Here is a 20,808-nt window from a genome sequence, read left to right as displayed (position 1 = left end):
TACCAACAGAAACTGAAACAGCTTACAGTCTTTATTCTAAATTAATCTTACCCTCTTCACAAGAACCATGCTGGGTACATTGTGGTGAAGTTTCCTGTGCATGGGATGACTTTTCTCCTCATGACCTAGGGTTCTCACACTACCCATACAGACATGGAAAAGCCCATGAGAACAGGGGACGCATTTTCTGTTGAGGAGTTTGGACTGGAAACACATTTCTGAATTAGATGGTCCTTTGGACACCCTCCTAAAGCCTGCCTCTTCTAAAGCCTTCTTTCATCATAACCATGATGCTCACAGTGCAGAAATAGCATTGTTCTAACTGGAAAAAACAAAGAGTTTAACCCCCTCTCTGAGCTCCTCCTCGTCCCAGGAAAGGGTGGGGTAGGGGAACAAAGGCAGAAAAACAAAAAAACCCCACCCCAACAGTTTATGACCTGAAATGGAGATGAACTAGACACACCTTAACATTTGCTAAAGATTTCATATTGCTGTTGATTACAGACAGATGGCAGTAAAATATCCTTCAGCATACAGGCAATGAAAGAGGGGGACCACAGAAGACACGGAGGGATAAAAGCGCTGAAACTAGATCTGTAATCAGTAGTTTTGGTCGAGCTTGGATTACAACAAAAAGTCTAGGGAACTATCTGTTCTATCTGCCTATAATACTCATCCACTTCACAGACTAACATAGCACTAGTTGAAGCCAGTGTATTCTGGTCAAAACAACCAGCAGTTAGCACTGTCCTCTGTGTGTCTGACGGGATCTCTCACCCTGCTCTGAAACCACTGGGTTACAATGAGCTCCACCTGTGCAACGGGACTGCACTCCAGGGTCACCGACTAACCATTCATTTACTTTCCTTACACTACATTTTCCCACACGGACGGAAAGCTCCATTAGGTCACAGGCACACCGGAAAAATTTCCCAAGCACTCTTCATTTTTACGTGGCATTGCTCTGACTTTCTGTGATTCCTACGCTTACTGTTTAAAACATTTATATAAATTAAAAATACATAGCAGCATCAGAGGACAAACCAGAAATGCGTGAATTTTCTCCAACGTATGTGTTTTCAACAAGACATAACTAATTGACTCAGGAAATGAAGCAGTGTCAAGTATTTAGAAAATTTAAAATAGATGTTAGTGTGGGAGTAATATTCCACAAAGGTTATTACCAGGATTTAGGCAGCATAACAAAACCGGAATCTTATGCTACTAATACAAATCTGCTGATGCATATTTCTCCACCAACATTTGTTTTGTACTCCTAACTGTGTTTTGTGCATGTATTTCTGATCCATGTATCTTTTCTTCTTACACAGTGCAAGCCAAGACTATGCCTAATGGCCACGATACTGGATGTCTTTTCAAATGAAATAATTCTTTTTTTGTTCCAGAGATCTGATTCCTTTGTGCTGCTTTCATTTCTTCTTCCTGGAAAATAAAATTATTTGTTTGTTTGTTTACCCTGATCTTGCTAAATCAATGGGAGAAAGGGTTGTTGTGGGCCAAAGATGTTGACTGCAAGGTTCTTTCCTGGATTCCTTTCTGGAGTCATGTAAACAAGTGGTGGGACGCTGGCAGTTTGGAAGCATAAGCATCCAACTCCACCCAGGCCAACAACAGTCTATGCTTCCCACCACTGCTCCCATTTCAACACCTCGGTGGGACAGCTGTCCCAGTGAAAGGAATCCTTTTTCATGCCAATCCTACCCTGTCGGTTAACGGTAAGATCACCCTGTAAGATATAATGGCGGGGGGGATGCTGCTTCAGTGTCTTGCCAGTTTCTGAAAATATTGTCCTTGAAAATCTATTTAGACAGCATGCAGACCCCATTTTGCTGACCCTGTCAAAGACTTCAAACTCATCCAGAAAACCCTGTCCAGATTCTGAGGATCTGGGCCAAAGACCCCCAACATTTGGTTTGCTTTCTTTTCCAAGTTGTGAGAAGAAACTACGGAGTTTCACACAGGGTTCTCCTCCTGATATCTCCACCTTTATCTCCACCTTTATCACCAGCCAGATAAAGGCAGGTGTGAGCTGAGATGATAGCCAAAAGGGAGTAGGGCTGGTAGGTTTGAGGAAAGATGGATTGCTGAGCTGCTTCTCAAGAAGTGGTAGGACTCAGGACTAAATAGAGCAAAAGATATCGCTCATCACCTGTCAGCCATTAGTTATGCCTCAAGACAGACACTGAAAGAAGAAATAAGCCTATCTCCGAGTCGGTCTTGAGCAAGATGCAACCTTTATATAGTCAAAAGTGTTTATACATTCAAAAATTATTCAGGAGCACAAGCACTGGGAAAGAGCAAGAGGAGACTCAGGGATGACTAAAGGGACCGTGTTATCCTGTGTCTGCATTGCCCAATGCAGCAGGTGCGCTCTGGGTCGGTGGATGCAGATGTGCTGTCCCAGTTCCTCCCTGCGTCCCGTACCTCCCTCCCACACGTGCACACAGACACCACATATCCTCCCTGCCCTTCGCAACGCGGTTACAGCAGCTGTATTCTGATCAAGGCCAATGACAAGGGGAAGTGGGAAATGAAGCAACAAGGTCTGAGATACACTACTTTGTCCAAGCTTTTCTGCTGTAGGCAAGGAACTGCTGCAGACACCTCTCTTTAAGAAAAGGAAGCCACAATTTCATTTCCCAACAAAGCCAGAAAACATGAAAAAGTAATTTTTCAGAGGGCTCAGAATGTCACCATCTGCCCATTGCAGGTCACAAGGAAGGACACCTCTGACATTCTTCAGAAAAAACAGGTTAAGACCGTAACTTCAGAGAAACCAACATTTCTACACTTCAACATCAACAACAATAGTTTCATTTTAGTGACTGTGCTGATAAGAATTATCAGCAGCAGACAGTAAGTCTAGAATTTAGGTAAGAAAAAAGAAATAGGAAGATGTAAGCAAGGCCCAGTGAAATAGTTCATAGAAAGCTGTAATTTTACCAGGAACATAATTACATTTTTTGACCAACGTATTTGCCGATGTACTTTTAACATGGAATAAACTGCACCTGGATTTTAAGAGAAGGTATATTTCACCACATTTGCAAAAAGCAAAGTCCATGTCAAGTATAAACTGAACTGTTGCTAACAGAACCTGACAATATCATTTACTAAATAGATTTTTAACTTGTAGCAGAGTGTGGGTAAGATTACATGTATTGACAAACACGGGTCATTTTAAAACATACTGGAAAAATATCTGGAATATATTGAAACTTGCCATATTAGGTTACTGAATTCAAAAGGCCTAAATCAGTAACACAAAACTAGAATAAATAAAGTATGCGACCTAGAAAAAAAATAGACCATAAGTGGCTTGCATGTCTTTGAGGTGACCTCATAAGAGGAGATCAGACTAAATATTACTGAAATATTTCTATGAATTTGATTACAAAACATTCTCCAATGCAAGATCAGCAGCTTTCTATTAGAATATCATATTTCAACAATTGTCCCCTATTTGTGAAAATTTCCATGAGGTTTCCAAGCTTTGACTATCAGCCTTACTGAAATACTATATTCTTTGCTGAGGTGTGATTGAACAAAAGAGCTATTATAGAAAATAAATGTCTGCAGTGGATATTACGATGCTAGCTCTAAGACAGAAAAGACAAAATAAAAGATAAAGTTTGGAAAGAGTAACTAAAGGTATTTCTACTACTCTGATTGGTTTAATGTGTAAAATGAGCAAACGTGAACACTTGCGGACAAATAAAAATGTTGCGGGTACTTACTTAGAAGGTTTATGTCTCCTCACTCCAACATATTACAGATTAAAGCAGTTTGTTCAGACAGAGAATGTAGCAAGTACTTGTATAGCTGCAGTATGTGTTGTGCAACACTTTATTCTGCTATGACTACATTATTTTCTTTTACTCTCATCCGCTAGCAGACCAAATGTAATAAACATTTCAGTCCAAAATTCAGAGAAAAATTAAGACTTCTACAGGCTTTGGCCACAGATTTCACATTCCTAGAGCCCAGGGTTTTTATAAACAATTTTCAAATAATTGTAACCACAATCTGCTGGTTTGTTTTCAGCAACTAGTACTGATCAATCTTTAGAACTGACGTAATCTAGTGGGCTTCAAAAGTTTATTTAAAAAAAAAATAACAACTACAGCAGAGATGGTACCAACAACCACAAAAAGATATAAATGTTACGCAAGGACAAAGGGCAAATATTAGTGCTGAGTTCCTTGCAGCACTCAGTGCTCAAAAATACGAGCTTAAATGTCAGAGTTTTGTCAATTCTCCAAGCACTAACATGCCTCATACAAGTGGTGTGTTACTACAGGCCAAGTTTATCTGAATCTCACTTTTTTTAAAAGCAAATTTCGCATGGATACAGAAAAGCCTGAAATGTGAAGGATGCATCCCAAATTACTTTCATTTCTTAAAGTTCATGACTAACTCTCACGACTGATATATTTGACTCTCAATTTTTGCATGCTGAAAGCAAGCAACAGTGACGCCAGCTTCTCCTGCTAACTCCTGGTGCCTCCCACCTCACCTTCTCAGAAATTCATAAGCATGCTGCCTACCTCAGTAGTCAAATCTCCAAGGCAAGGCAGCAGAGATGGTGCTTCTGCCCACAGCTACCTGTCTTGCTCTTCTGGCCCAGATGAGAACAGGTACCCGCACTTCAGCCACACAAGTTTATAGTCCACCATCTCATCAAAGCCACTTTCAGCAACAGGTTAAACTAAGATACTTAACTGCACCTCAGTGTGGGCACACGTTCCTACATCCAGTGTCTCTGCTAGAGAGGCAGTACCTTCTGGCAAAAAGGAGGGACCAAAAGCTGAAAATAAAGACTGGGTCAGAGCAAAATGTTAATCAAGCCTGGAGTCCTCTCTGAGAGCGGGCAGCGCTGGAGACTGAGAAAAACAGTATAATGAGCAGTACTGGTATTTTGTGAGGCATCTCCAGGTTTGCACTCCCAGATTCAGCTGACAAGCACCCTAGGAACTTTCTGAGCTGGGGATTACACCCAGACCTCTGTATTTAAGGGATGGTGGTAACATGACAGCTAATGTGTTGCCAGAGTTCATCGTTGGCCCTTGCAGCACTGTTACCCTGTAGCCCTGTAATACCATATTGCCATCACCAGTGACTGGCCGTAAGTCTTGTAGGGGGGGCTTGCAAACCCTGAGGACCTGGGCTTTTCAGGCTTGCTTTGCCTGAACTTTTCTTGACCTGCCTGTAACTTTGTTTCAGCCTGCAATCAAACTTGGTTTAGTTGTAACAACAATTCTTCGAACTGCCCAGATGTCTGTGGCTAATTTGTTTTTACTTTTGTTTATCTTTGCATGGTACCATCACCATTTTACAACTCTAACACAATGATTTAGTGTAGAAAAATACAGGCCTAGTATGATAGGAGATGCCTTGCAAAGTGGAGACACAGGATGCAGAGGAGAGGAGTACAAGCATGGGATAAAAAGAGATCGGGTACAGAGTTGACACTTGGAGACACTGCGGCTATAGACAACCCACCCATGCTCACTTAAAGAACTGCAGACTTCAGGCTGGACAAAACTGGTTTTAGGGGTAACAAACAGCACAAAGAAATAGTATCTAACATGTATGTAAGGTACCACATATAGTAAATTTGGATGTAACATGGAGCTGCAGACCAATGAAGAAAGAGCCAAGTTTAAAAGCTCGTTAGCAAACATAAAAATGACCCCAAGTGGATCCTAGAGCGAAGAAGAAGAAAACTATCAACAGGAACATCATATTCCTCCGGTCAGCATCTGAAGTCCTTTAGATGCTGTCATGGTTTAACCTCAGTTGGCAACTGAGCACCACGCAGCCGCTCGCTCACTCCTTGACTAATGTAAGCACTACTTAGCAACAACTAAAACATCGGTGCCTTATCAATTTTGTTCCCATCCTAAATCCAAACCACAGCACTGTACCAGCTACTAGGAAGGAAATTAACTCTACCCCTGCCAAAACCAGGACAGATGCTGACAACTGCTGAGACACCTCCACATCCCCACCACCACCTTAGGACTCAGAGGCGCAGGGGAAGGGTGAGCATTAGAGCAGGAAAAAGAGGTCGACGCTTTGTGTGTTCGATGATTTTAACTGTGTTGTTACCTATTGAGACTTTCCCCTGTATAGAAGCATTCTTTCTTTTCCTGTAATTATTAGATCTGAACAAGTAATGATCCTGGATTAGACTGTAAAGACTTTAATTATAATAACAACAACAACTTCTTGCCTTTAGATATACAGTGTGTTTCATTTTTGCCCATAAAAAAGATTTTGAGTGTAACCGCACAGATGTGCAATTTAGTGCCGTTCTTCACTGTCTACTTGTACCAGCAGATGCTGTTGTCATCCTGTGTTTTAGGAGAGAAATTTTTGAACGGTTGGGAGCACTAATTTTACTGTTTCCAGCTTTTTAAGGTCATGCAGATCCCATCTCTACAGTTTCATTTAGAGAGTTTTTATAGACTAAAGATGCAAGAATGAGAGCTAGACATAAACATTGTCAGGACAGTTTGTGATCACTGGGATAATATCTATGCTCCAAGCACAATCTATTTGCTTCCACTGAAAACATAAAATGATCATCTGCCTGCAGTGATATCACTGTGAATCACAGACATCAGTGTAATGCATCTTTGTAAAATAATTTTTTTAAAATAAATTTTAAAATTATTTATTTACTTAAAAAAGTAAATGTCATAAAACTAAACGTTTTAACTGTTTGAACTGAAACAAGCTAGACTATGACAAAATTAAATGGGACATTATTAAACTATTATATCAACAGCTTTTAATCTTTTCTGATCTGAAAACTCCCTGAAAGTTTTCCAGAAGAACCCTTTGGTACAAGCTAATTTAAAGTTACTGATCGTAGGCTTGCTATCCTCAGTCACTTCCCACCAACTTATTTGCATAGTTCATGGACAATTTAAAACCACCAACTTAAATATTATAAGAACAAACAGCTATGATTGTCAAGACTAATGTTTTTTCATCTTACATTGTTTCCATCTGCTCAGAACTACACAAATTATTCACCTAACGTTATAATTTTTTCCATGTTTGGTCTCAATTTAGAAGTAAATTTGTATTCGGAAAGTGTGAGCAAAAGTCTTTCTGGGTGTTTTCCAGTTCTGAAAAGGGAAAGTCTATTAATAAATCCTTTATCCAATTAAGAAAAAAAAAAAAAGTAAGTAATTTTTTTCAACAAATAAAAACAAACTGTAACTGAAACCCTACAGGGCAAATAGTTCTTTATGAGGTGTACGCTTACAAAAAAACAAAACAAGGAATTTGCTAACCCCAATAACAGTGAGTAAAAGAAAAATCAGAGTCTGGCATTACCTATGGGGAATGAAGCCAGGGACCACTGGTTGAAATGCACTCGACCCAAGCCCTGTGGGTCTTTTAATACTGACGCAACAACAGTGTCAAACCCCAATGAAAATTCAGGCTACTAAAGGATGATGCAGAAACAGTGGTATTAATGTGTGTTCAACAAGCACTTTGTTAACTCTTCCACTCTGAACAGCTCTGTGGCTAAGTATTCGAGGGATGGCTCTGTGGCAATACAGACCCAGATTTTAACAACTCCATGCACCACAAGCTACCAAATCGCATCCTTATCTTGGCTATGAAATTATCCGAGTGCTAGACAACCTCAGGTATGCAGCCTCAGTTCACAATAAAAACTGTGAAAGCCACAAAAATACTGTTATCTACACTTGTGCTGTACTACAAGTTTTTATATGATTTAAGCCCCACAAGCAGTTTAGCTAATTTAAATGATACGTACTCTAAACTCCAATCTTACAAATGGGTGAGCATTCTCAGAGATCCAGAGAGGGTGAGAAGGTATAGAAGCTTGACTGTACAGTCAGGTAGAAGATGCAAAAGTTAAGATATTTATTAACATTTCCATTTTTAAAATATGACCACTACACAAATGGACAGTTTTGCTTGCAGTTAAACTGGTATAAAAGCAAATGTCATGAAACTGCAGCTATATCTGCCTTTTACAACTGTAGAGAAAATCACATTGCCTGGTAGTGGACAACGGTGGCATCCAAATAACTAGTGTTAAAACATACTCTATTTTCCTCCCCAGTGACACCCCCCAGGTCACTCCTGCATAAGTGAGAATAGAGTTTGCAAACACTTATCCAAATGAATTTTCCTAATGTGATCTGTCATATTATAAAAGGATTCTTTTATCCGCCAAGATTACAAATCAGACTGCAGGAGTCAATAGTGAAAAACATACTATGAATTTCTCCTCAGTTCTGGGAAAGCCGTGACCATGCGGTAATTGCTGTGTCTGTTTTTCAGGCACCTTTACAACCACAGCCTTTTCAGCTCTCATGTTCAGATTTTCCTTTTTGATCACTAATATGGAAAGTGACCTCAGGACAGAAGATATCTTACTCCTTTTGTGCTATATGATTTCAAAGCCAAAACCTTAAGTTACAATATGCCAGTGCCATCTCTGTAGTGATGGATGCAGCTGGACATAGAAGGGATCTTTCCTATTCTGTGAGGCTCCCATTTAGCGTACTGATTTTGTCTAGTCTAATGAAAGATGTTTTGTAACAGATGCCAAGTACTTATTGGTACTTATTGGTGCTCCTGGGGAAGGGGGAAAAAGACAGTTTTTAAACAAGACCCAGAAGAGCAGTTCCAGATGACTGGAGCTGCACTGGGAAAGTCACAAGCTGCTTTAAGACTTGAAGAAAAATCATGAGAAATTTTTTATCTGTGCTTGCCTCTTCTCTTCACTGCATAGCAAGATATCCAAGCTCCCAATTACAGACAATCTGGAGTACCACCAAGTGCATTTCTCCATAAAACTGAATAAGTATCAACAAACATATATGGTAAAATACAGTCACTTGAGACCACTCATTCCCAACGCTCTGGGCATCTGTTTTGTCCATGGGGATCCATAACCACTGCTCCCTGAGTGACTTTTGCTCCCAGCAGTGCCTTCTTGAAAAATCAGTCCTCAAGAACTTTTTCTTTCCATTTTTCCTCCTTCCGCATCAAATACTATCTGAAAGCATTGCTCTCCCAACTTTCCTTCTCAAAGAAGTAAAAGACTATGTGGCAGGGTTATGTGACTTTATAACTATTACTTAACCCATCAAAGCAAACGGGTTAACACATATAACCCATTGTTTGTCTGAGGATAAAATGCACCAACAGGCACCATACAAAACAAAGCTGATGTCATACTTATGAATCCAAAATAGAAAAGGCTTTTCTTCCTGTTATAGTATATGAATTTCAAAGCTGACTCATAGAGAAATATCAGGGAAATAAACCAGAAAATATTAAAGTTTGTAATTCAGAAATGAAGTGCTACCTTTCAAGCTACTACTAAGTGCTACATATGTCTGAAATGTTTACAAAAGACATTTTTTCAGAATTTCTCTTCAACAGCCATTTAAGTATACTGTTAAAGAACTCGCCCTTGAACTAGCAAAGAACTCATCTGCTTGAGAGTGCATCAGTTGACCTAAAATATTTTGTATTATCTCCTACCTTATTGTTCGAAAGATTTAAAATCCCCCTAAACCCTAATTTCTCTTTTTACCTAGATCTTATTTCTATAGCCTATGATCTATAAAACAACAACAAACAAAAGCAGTGATAACATTTTTTTTTTCACTAACAATGAAAACATCAAAATCACTGACATTGATAAATAACTGCAATTCTATGCCAAGCTTAAACCCTCATAGACTGGCATGTGAAAATACTCATAGCTCTTCTGCTAAAATGTTCAAAAAACATCACAAAAAAATTCCAGAGAACCAAACTGAACAATTTTTATATATATATAAAATTAGAAAGCAAGAAATCTCTCTCCCAGTAACAGTGGATAGAAGGAAGATAACATGAAAAATTGGCTTTTGCTGCAGAATATGGTATTGAGCCAAACAGAATGGAGTCTGATTGTTTATCATCTTTTCTATATTCCCATTACCAACAGATTATTACCATGATATTCCAATCACTAATTTGACAGGCTTTCAACTTGGTTTTTACCAGTCTTCTTTCCTAATGCTGTTACTTTATTTCTGTAAGGAAGGTGTTAAATTTTTTCCTTTCCTAAAGGTTATTAATCTTCTTCATAGTAGAATCATAGAGTTCCTGTATTAACCTGGGCTCATGCATTAAAAGAAACAGAATACAGGGAGTCCCAGTTACTTAAGGAATAAAGGTGTTGAAAAATATTTCAGGAGTGTGTTCCTTTAGTTTCTGTTGCAGTTTAACTAGAGAAGTTTCCCCTCTCTCTAGACTGAAGACAAGACCTTTACCCCACACCTTGAAGCACAGTGAAGACCTTTAAAAAAGGAAAATCAATAAAAGGTAGCCCATGTTGGCTGCTTTCCCTCCCACCACCCATAAAAATCATAGCTGGTGCCTTAGTTCAAACAAGTTTAGCTTCTGAAGTCAGGCCTTTGTCATCTAGTGCTAAGAGTCCTCACTGAAGACTAAGGTACCTGTCTGTATTAACAGGCACGTTTATTAAATGGAGCCTGCGTCACCTTATGGGATGGGATTAACAAACACGCGAGTGCCAGCTGAATAACAAGAAAAACACCTCAAGGTGGAGATCTCCGAGTTTCTGGAATAAAAATTCCAACTGAAGCAGTGGAAATGCCACTATCCAAGATGCTTCCAGGACACTATTCCAAACCTGTAGGTTTAAACAGCTGGAGTTTCCTCCACACAACAGGTTTTCTCTACACCTCCCCTTTGAATGTTTGAGAATATTTGGCAGCTGCCTGGGACAGCTCCAAAAATTACCGTATCACAAATCACAGTGACTTTCCTTTAGGCAAATCTGCTAACGTGAACATGCACAACAGCGAAAATGCCTCCTTTCAGAAACATGAGATCAATGTTCAAATGTCCCACTAAAAATAGCTCAGTGTTAACAGCTGAGCAGCACTTTTTATTCTTTTTCTTTGTTTGCTCATGTTAACTTGGCAAAAAGTCAACAATAAAGTACAATTTCAGACAGCATATTTTTAAAATGCTTTCAAGGAGAGTATTCCAAGCTTTCACAAGGGCCTGAGCCACAACACATCTTTTACACTATCTCATCTTTGTCTTCTAGGCATTTCTGGGGTTAAAGTCTAGCAGAGGCTGCACTAAGATTTTTTTTTTAATATGGAAATTGCAGAACCATCTTGAACATAAATATTCCCAAATGGATATATTTTTGTTTCAAAGCAAAATTAGCATAAACACATTTGAAGAAGAAATTAATATTCTCTCTGTCACGCTTGCCTACAACCCCCCAGAATACCTTGGCACATTTTGTTTTTAGCTTTTATAGCATATAATCTATCCAAACAGAAAACATACTATTAAAAGTATCATGACAGAAAGACCCAAATAAGTTGGAATAACCTTCTCTGTTGTATTGCGTACAGTTCAGCAGAGATACAGTTCACATAGACCTTATTTAACTGTACAAAAATATTTCATTTTTTATTACTGTTTAAGAATCTGTGTGAACAAACCATGAGGACAGTGTTTACCTTGACTAAATACCACACTATGGTAAGGTTAAGCAAGGTGTATACTCTTTGGATGGGATTCACTTCACTGAACTGTACTAAGTTAAGCAAAATAGGCAACTATTAAGAAATGAGTAGAGAGGGATAGGAGCCTTCAAAAGTTTAATTCTTTCTGACTTTTAAACAGCTATCTTAAGAGACTATGAAACATGATTAAACTTGCATTCCAACATCTCATGCTTAATAATTATCTAGAACAGTTCTTGGGAACACCAGGGAAGTATTCCAAACCTGACAGTACTCTTGTTTGTCTCTTTATTTGTGCTTAGTTCATCCATCCCCCCCCAAAAAGAATTATGACTGGAAGGAAAGGTTGGCTAGAAATTCCTCTATTTCTTCTTCTGCCTCAATAGGAGCGTGAGATGCCTTTTTCCTGAAACTTAGAGGCGGAAGTCCCTCAGACCTGATCATCTTTTCTCCTCCAGAAACCTCTTCAAGCGATGTTCTTCCAGTTTTTCTGGGCATCCGTATAAGTGACAGCCATGCAGGTCTGAGATGCTCCAAGTGTTGTCTCTCAGGAAGAGGCTTAGACAGATTTTCAAATTAAAACCCCAGTTTACTAGCCAAAAAAAATTACTTGGAGCTGAATAAAACCTAGAATATAGAAAAAAGGCCAAACCTAAACTGGAACAGATTCTAAATCTAAGGGAGTCGACCATAACTCTAATAAACAATAAACCTGAAAAAGCACTCACACATTTTCACTCTTATCTTCTCAGTCCTCCCTCTTTGCCATCCATCCTCTCAGACTGTCATTCAAAGCACTGTGTTTCCAACAGAACACCCCCCTTCCGAACTATTGACAATTCAGTCCATAAACAGTGTTTTTTCTTTACTGTGGCAATTTTCCAAGAAAGGACTGTGAGATCATCACACAATTGTTTTTACCACAGAACAATAACGACTTAGTACCACTATGTAATAACTAATTAGAAGCAGGGAAAAAAAAAAAAAAGAGAAGCCATACTGATCTCTCCTGGTGTTCTTCTAGGCACTTGAAAACCTCAGAAACACAGGCTGAGCACTTATTAATAAACAAATAACTAAACATAGCATTGCCAGAAGTACATTAAAAAGGTTTCTTGCTGTGGCGTTTTCCTCCTGTTATTTTATGGATAATTCTGCTAAAGAACGACCTGATCAATGTCTTAACAGCTGACAAAGCCACTTAGAGCAACTCAGGATTTGCAACAGAGCAGAAAGCACATTACTCACCCTTGCTCAAAGAATTCAGCTCCTTTTCGAACCTGGTGTTGGGACGAACCAGCATCTAGGCAAAGGGCAGTTCTTCACCAACATACAGTTACAAGTTTAAGCATTTGTCAACTAAGGAGATATCTGGGGCAAGGTCTGTCACTGACTGTAAGTACTGTACCCGTCATTTGTCACTACAGGCACATCAGCGATCTTCAACCACCATTTTCACTTCAGAACAAGCTTTTCTCTCACTGATCATGAGTTTGCTGCCCAGCAGTCTGCTTCTAAACATATCCTTGTCACAGGCTAAACTTAACACGCCTTTGTCCAGCCCTACAAATTCACTTGATGCCTGATTTATCACACAGCTTTCCCTGTGCAGTGCAGGGAAACTGCAGGGCAATACAGTAGACAGCAAGTATCACACTGTACGGGAGTGATCAAAAAGCACAAGCTGCCAAACAGCCCAAGTCCAAAGAACCCAAACAATCATTGCCTTTCATAAATCTTTAAGCTCTTCCTTAAACATACATCAAGCGTTCTCCTACTGACTACTGTCATATATGATGGGATTATCACTATGCATTTCTATGTTGGTTAAATATTTTATCCATATGCTAGGTACACACACAGACTCCAGTCACTAAGAAGTGCCATATATTCAGTTCACGTCACCTCTAAATCATATGCCTGGACGCTTCTGTTTCTGCATCGTAACCTTCCTACAATACCATACTGTTACACATAGACTTTCATTAGTCCTCTGATGGACTACAGACATCCTGCTTGTTAGCTGTCACCTAGCTGATCTCAGCCACATTCCAAAGCTCTCCATGATTCCAAAGGCATAGCTGCAGCAATTACATTACCCATTTTGCTAATCTTCCTGACATATCCAACACAGCCGTTTCAGACTCCTCTTGGAACATCATTCCTTTGATCCCCCGTGCAGCTTTTCTCTGCATCTGTTACATACTGAGCTGAAGTTTCTTGGATATTGCAAGCCGTGTTGCCCGCTTATTCCAGATCAGGTCCCTGCCCAGATGCACCCAGCTGAGGTGCCCTCCCTCAATTGGAAATACCTCTCCTGACACTTCCCTGGATCCCATCCATCATTTTCATGACGGTATCAAATTGACAGACTAGAGACAAACTTAAAGCCACCTACCCTCACACAGGCCTTTCTCCTTCAGCGTCTTCCATTGCTGAACTCCCTGTTCACAGGAAAAGTTGTTGCATTACTTCCTAAGCTGAGGATGTAGCACCATCCAACTTAAGGCATTCAGCACAGATGCCAGAGTCAGGTGCCTAGGCTCTGTTAACAGTCAAGAGAGAAAGGCAGGAGTTGGGTGCCTAATTAAAAATCTGCCTCTTTCCACTGATTATATAAGAGCTTAGACTGCTAATTTTGACACCAAGGTTAAACTCAGTAAGTGAATTCCTGGCAGTGTGTGGCCTGACACTTTGCTGTGTTGAATTCCATCCCTTTAGTACTACCTAATCGTACAAATAATTGTATAGTCATTCCATCCAAAACTGTACTGGAAATGAATGTCCTCCTCCCATCAGTAAGTTTCAACAGCCTGCTTTCAATACAACATGGCAACAAAATCAACTCAACAACAACAATAAAAAGCCTCAAGAAAACTAAACAAGTCAACTCCCAAAGAATAATTCACCTCATATATCTACCTCCTGTTGTCTCCCCTTGTGCCAGTTCTTTGCCTGAGTTTACAGTTCTTACACTAACCTAATCTTCCTCCACCTTGAACAGTAATTTTATGCATCACACCATGTTAAATGGTTCAGTAGAATCCAGAGAGACCAGATCTAGCACATTTTTTCTTTTTCTAGAAAACCTACTTTCTTATTAAAAAAAGATACTAGGTCAGTCTGATATGACCTATCTTAGCAAAATAGATCGTGTTTTATCTTCCTTCCACTCAACTCCCGTGTCTTTAATTATTCATTCCTTCAAAAAATTTTATAAGGTTATTAAGGTCAAATTAACAAGCCTGAAGTTGCCTAGATCACATTTTCCATTTCCTTAGAGAGATATATAACATTCAATAGTATCAAGTAATAAAAATCCTTTAAAAAAAATCTTAGTAACGGATCTGTATTTTAACTACACATTAAAAAAAGGTACCTTTAAGAAATTCCCAATTTGAGAATTACCTATACAGCAACTTAAAAAGTCATTCTGACAGCCAGAAAGTCTGATTGCTTTTAAAATATGAGAGATGCAAAAACTGGATGCTGCTTCTGAGATTACAAAAAGCTACATGAAATGATGAGTAAAATACCTAAGACTTCCTAACAGCTCCTGAGACCCCAAAATCAGAAGATACACAGCAAGATATAGCTAGGGCCCTTGTTTAACTTGATATGGGAAATCCCAGTGCGAATCTGAGATGCCTTCTGGGCTCTGTGTTACACAAGCCTCTTTAAGAGCTGCACAGTACCTTAAATTCCCACCATTCAGTACAATTTCTTATATTCATAAACTGTTGAATATGTTCATGTAGACATTCCGATTCGTTGGGTTACTCAAGCATGCTACATCTGGAAAAGTTTTTGTGCTGAGGCATGATTTTCCTGATAAAATTTAAAGGCTTTTTAAATGGATAAATACATTATCCAGTTCAAGAAAACTGTTTGATAGGATGCAAGAATCTGTTTTCTTTTTTTCCTTTTCTTGTTGTTTTAGCACTTCCATACCTCTATCTGCTTGCCATACACATGCAAAAATTTGCAACAAAGACCTTAAAAGCACACGAAACATTCCCTTAGTCTGCAATTTTAAGCTCTTTTTTTGACCCAAATTGGCATTTCTATGCCTTGAGCTGAAAGCAGTCATCTTGTTAAAAGGTGATATTTGTGTATGTTGCCTCCTTCAGACAAATTAGGCCTGAATTTTAAGACACCTACTTATTGATTCATTCTTCAAACAGCAGAATTGCGAGTTGTGCATCCTGGTGCTTTAGAAGTACGTTTGTAGCTGTCTGTACATGTCATGCAATGTTCAAAACAGGCAGCCAGTTAAGATTCCTTCTGAATATCATGGCTGAAAACTTCTGCTTGGGCTCTGCCTAAATTAACACTTATGAGGCACCTCAATAAACTCTGGTTCAGCAAGGCAACTCAGCTTAGGGACAGCACATGAGCACATGCGTAACTATAAGCTTCAGTCCTACTGAAATGAGCAGAAAAACTAAGATTTCTCCTGATGTAGACTTTAAGACTGACTTGACTTCCTGGGAGACCTTGGATCACTGACAACTGCTCCTGATTTCACCAAGGGCTGCAGGTGCTCGCTGTCTACAAAGGACTTTTAGTAAGATGTCCGAGTTCAGATTAAAGATACGTATTTGAAAATTTGACCTCAGGTATTTAAAGCCCATCTGCCCTGCCCTCCCAAAAGTTATGAAAAATAATGCACTAAAGTTAAAAATAACTAGGAGCCTTTTCTGCTATTTATGCTGCAGAGACTAGCATGCTAGCAATGCCCCAGTCTGAGGCATACTACCACTGCAGATTTTTGTCTTTCATTACGGTGCTTCAAGCTATTGTATTCCACCTAGCTTTAGAGGCCAGAGAGTTGGCAAGTGTTAGTACTGCATAGTCCAGTCCTTCTGATGTACATGGGTCCTGACTTGAGGACCCACACGGTCACTTCCTATCTAATTTTCCTAGCTTTATGGAAAATACCACTGGAAGTAGGAAATGATCCATATGCAAAGTTTCCAAGAATGAAAATAGTATGGTGGGCAGCTGATTTTGAGGGTTGGTTTAGATGGTTTGCATTAAGTGTTAATCCTCTCAGCATGTTTTAGTGAAACAATTATTCCTGAAATCTTCCTAATGATTCTGTGGTAGTTCATCTACGTATCTGCCAAGGATAATGCTGAGATTATTAACAATTAGGTACTGGACATTTTGTAATTTAAATACTGTAACAGCTTTATAATTAAAATGCAAACATAGGACTAAAATGAATATGTTATTGAATTGAATGTAAGCTTGGGCAGGATAATGTTCCAAACACTTTAAATGCCTCGATGTAAGAGTAACATTTAATTCCAAAAAACCCTTAATTTCTTTTTGTGCTTGCGCAGAATATAATGTAAGGTAAATACTTGTAAAAAGAGACAGAATTCATCATAGTGAAGAAACAAAGTAATAACCCACAGATCATTGTAGTCTCCAGACATTTAAAACATCTGAAATTCTGCTGCTGCCTTCTCCCGGACTCGTGTCCTCTACAGCCATTCTCATTAGCTATGTATCATCGTGTCCTCTTACCCTTCTTTCTGTCCCTCTCCCTGCATTCAGGCTCTACTCAATCTGATTATGCATTCATTTAAGATATTATTCAAACTCAGTCCTTCATCTCTGTCTTCACTGCTAAAGTCATGGTTAACGCTGCAGACTAGAATCAACAGTCAGAAAAACACCTAATGTAATATAGAATATTATCGGAAGGCCAAGTGCCTCACATTATGCAATAACTGCATATGTAGTTACTGCAACTATACATACCAATCCGGCATGGTGCATGCAATCGACCTAGCGCTACCAAGAGGATGATGAACATGATGGTCTAAGAAACAGGATCACTGCACATTTAACACACCCATGCATTCTCACGTGGCCTGCTCTGCATTTTAATATACTTTACAAACCGGCAAGAAGGAAAAAACAAGAGGGGAAGGAACAAACTAGCAAAAGCTGTTTTTTCTTAAAAAAAAAAACTGTAAAAGCAGACAGTAAACTTGCAGTAAAAGCTAACAACAAGAATCATAAAGCAGCTTGCTGTGCTAATAACAACTGCCTCTTCTTAGTCAGTCACTCACAAAGTTTGTCCGTTTGTCACCTATACCAGTATGTGCTTTAGCAGGGCATGTTTTGTGGAGATGTCATCTGGAGAACTGACTGAAGAGAAAGCAGGGACTGCTACTTAAAAAGGGTGCCAATGGAGATAAACTCTGTTTTATACACACACATTAAGGAGCCTCGATCAAAAAAGCTATGTGGAGCTTTATATATGCAACAACGAGTTTGACTCGAAGCCACTAAATCCAAATCAGCTGAAAGAAAATATCCACCAAAATACCAAGCAAGCAGGCAAACAGAGTGGGTGGCATTCTCCTTTCTTTCCTATCTTCTCTCCAGACCTAATCTAACACAAAGCTTCAAATGAATAGTGGGATCTGTCTACATGGAGTTGATTGCACAGCCAGGGCCATATTTGAGAAACACTTAATTAGGATGATATGCTGTCCCTGTATGGGATTCCCAAATGCTGCTTTTTTCCTCTATTGTTATGGATTTCTTTGAAAGTGTGGAGACAGACCCCACAGGAGAGAAGACATAGCTGTCTTGGAGAAGAATGACAATTCTTTTTTAATTTCTTCAGCAAAAAGCAGCACTGAACTGGATGGAAATGCAGGATTGCCCCAGGCATATCTTTTCCAATGCAGACAATGATTAATAGAAGAAAGAAAGATGATACAAGCGACTAGTATTACTGCAATTCCTTTTAAGTCACAGTAAAGCTAGCTACAGGGTCTGGCAGCACTTATTTGCTGCTGGCAACTTCATCCCTGCCTTCTTGGGATCGAGAAAGATCTGTAAGTGCATGCCTGATTCCCAAGTTATTCTTCACTGAACGGTTCAAGATGGTGAAAGGAAAAAATTACACATAAGCCCCTGGAGCATCCCGTTGTGCACTGCATTCCATTCTGCCCCAGTTAAATAACCCAGTCCACGGTATCGACCGCTTGCTTTAATTCCAGATGTAGGCACAATCGTGGTAACATACCTCTCTAGGCTCTTCAGTAATTGATCCTCAGTCTGCATTAAGACACACATCTGATACAAGAAAAGTAATGCTGCATGAGAAAGTGCATTTGCTGGCTCTGTCTGCTTGATCTTACAAATGAGCTTGTTCTCCCTTAGCAGGAGTTGGGGAAAAACCTCTCTGAGAAGTCACTACTGTTCACCACTGACTCTACTCCAACATTCATTCTTTGTTGAACTCTGTAAAAAGGGCACTGAGGTCACTACATCAGAGATGAGGAGACTGAGGGTTCCCCTCAATTTCTGCACGATTACCCACGTGACCGTGAGCATCACATGTGACCACGAGCATCATGTTTCACCTCTCGCTGCCTCCTATTCCCAGATCAGCACAACCTCCTGCCTCTACCAGAAGACTCATTTGATTGGCGTCTGCTTCATACTGCCTTGCGGTTAAGGCCATATCTCACACATCACCAGCACATGTGCCACAACTTCTCCTAGTCTCTGAAATCCCAGAAACATGGTGCAGCTGGTCAGCCTGACATACAGCCCACCAACAGCTGCTCCGGCCCACAGGAAGCAAGAGGAATCCTATGACTGAACTTTGCTTGGAAACAAGTGGGCAAGAGTCTTCCTGCAAGAGTCTTCTGCTAACAGGAACCCCACCAGGACACACATTCACCTCTCAGGGCCTAGTAATGTGACCAGCCGCCTCTGTGCCCTGTCACATCACAGGACATAAAGTAGCTCTTCCACTGTGGAGAAGTAAATACTTGACAAATGTTTGTAGAGTGCCCAACACGATTCAATTCCCATCCTGAAGGACATCGCTCTATGCTACAGCAATATTCAATGACAACAAAGGCAGATCTGTCTTCTTCCATCTCTGTTGACCCAGGATGTTCAAGGAGGAAAATTAAAGAGCCACCGGTTTGTTCTTATGATGGAAACAGGTGACAAATATTGGCCTTTCAGCATAGGCTGTACTTTATATTTCACAAATTTCCAGAAACACATCACTTGTTCAAACATGAATAAATCATACTGTCACTAGCTAATGACCTACCTGAGCTTCTGTGGACAACGCACCCAATGATAACAGAAAACCTCTGGCCAGTATAATGAATTACCCACAGTACAAAACATAGGGTAAGCATGCCACTGATACCAGAACGTAGGATCTTGTCAGCACTTCATTATTTCTGAGGTTGAAGTTCCTTTTGCTTTGTCTGCCTCCAATTTATTTAATCTTTGAACCTTTGCATTCAGTGTCCACAGATCATCACACATTATAGTAGCAATCACTAAAATTATATTACCTTACTCCATCTTTCACAGATGAAATTCTGCATGTGCATCCAGTTCGTTTTTAATAAAGTCTGAAAGACACAAAAAGGACAAACTGTTTCTGACTGAATGGATCCAAAAAAACAGGCTAGTAGTATAGGAAAAAAGGTTTTTGGGGAAAGCAATAAATACAGGAGCAATTAAAAAAAAAAATCACTAAAAACTTGTAAAAAATGCAGAATGTTAACATTTTATAGCATAGCTCCTTTACCATTTGAAACAGAATCTGGACTGTTGATCAGTTCTGAGGAAAGAGAACATAAGAATAAAGCCGAAAGAGAAATTTCAGAATCAGGTACTGTTACTGTAACATTTTACACTTAGGGACTGTGATGTGTATCTCCCTTCTATTATATTAATGAAAATACAAGGCATTTAACGAAAATGACTTTGCTATTAAGTCTGTAAAAGACTCAATGCAGTTACAGTATAAGAAGCTCAATAAAGTAGCTACTTCATGCCACCAACAACAATCGAGCTCTCCCAGCATAGCTTCTCAACTCGGCTACCTTGTCCTGCCTGCTCATTCCAGCTGCAGTCAGTGGGGTCACCACATGGCACTGCAACTACTTCCCCAAGAGGATGCTCTGCGAAACAGAAATGCTAACAACTGAACCCAGCCCCCCAAGCAATTTTTACTTCCTGCAGGTCCAGACTGAATTCAGATGCCACTGGCAGAGAGATTCAAGAGTTTCATTTCTTGCTGCCACACCCACAGCTCTTCCATTGTGACAGGGAACATACTGTCCTTGGCCATACCAACATCACTCACCACACCTAAGCAATAGGCATCTTAATGGGTTTTTTTCCCTTCAAGAAGGATAATCAAGACATTTCCTAG

General features: G+C 39.7%; 1 protein-coding gene across 5 annotated transcripts in view; it reads right to left on the bottom strand.

Moving 5' to 3' along the window:
- The window catches only part of INPP4A (inositol polyphosphate-4-phosphatase, type I, 107kDa), an 83,043-nt gene extending 63,045 nt beyond the window's left edge, over positions 1-19,998 (bottom strand). For all 5 annotated transcript variants that reach the window (XM_009323607.1, XM_009323622.1, XM_009323629.1 and 2 more), the window contains exon 1: positions 19,940-19,998. The gene's annotated coding sequence lies outside the window, so the exon portion shown is untranslated. The remainder of the gene's footprint in view (positions 1-19,939) is intronic.
- Positions 19,999-20,808: the final 810 nt, after the last annotated feature.

This window comes from Pygoscelis adeliae, unplaced genomic scaffold (genome assembly GCF_000699105.1).
Source record: "Pygoscelis adeliae isolate BGI_AS28 unplaced genomic scaffold, ASM69910v1 Scaffold50, whole genome shotgun sequence".
In the NCBI taxonomy this organism is placed as follows: domain Eukaryota; kingdom Metazoa; phylum Chordata; class Aves; order Sphenisciformes; family Spheniscidae; genus Pygoscelis; species Pygoscelis adeliae.
This window is presented reverse-complemented; position numbering and strand designations above follow the sequence as displayed.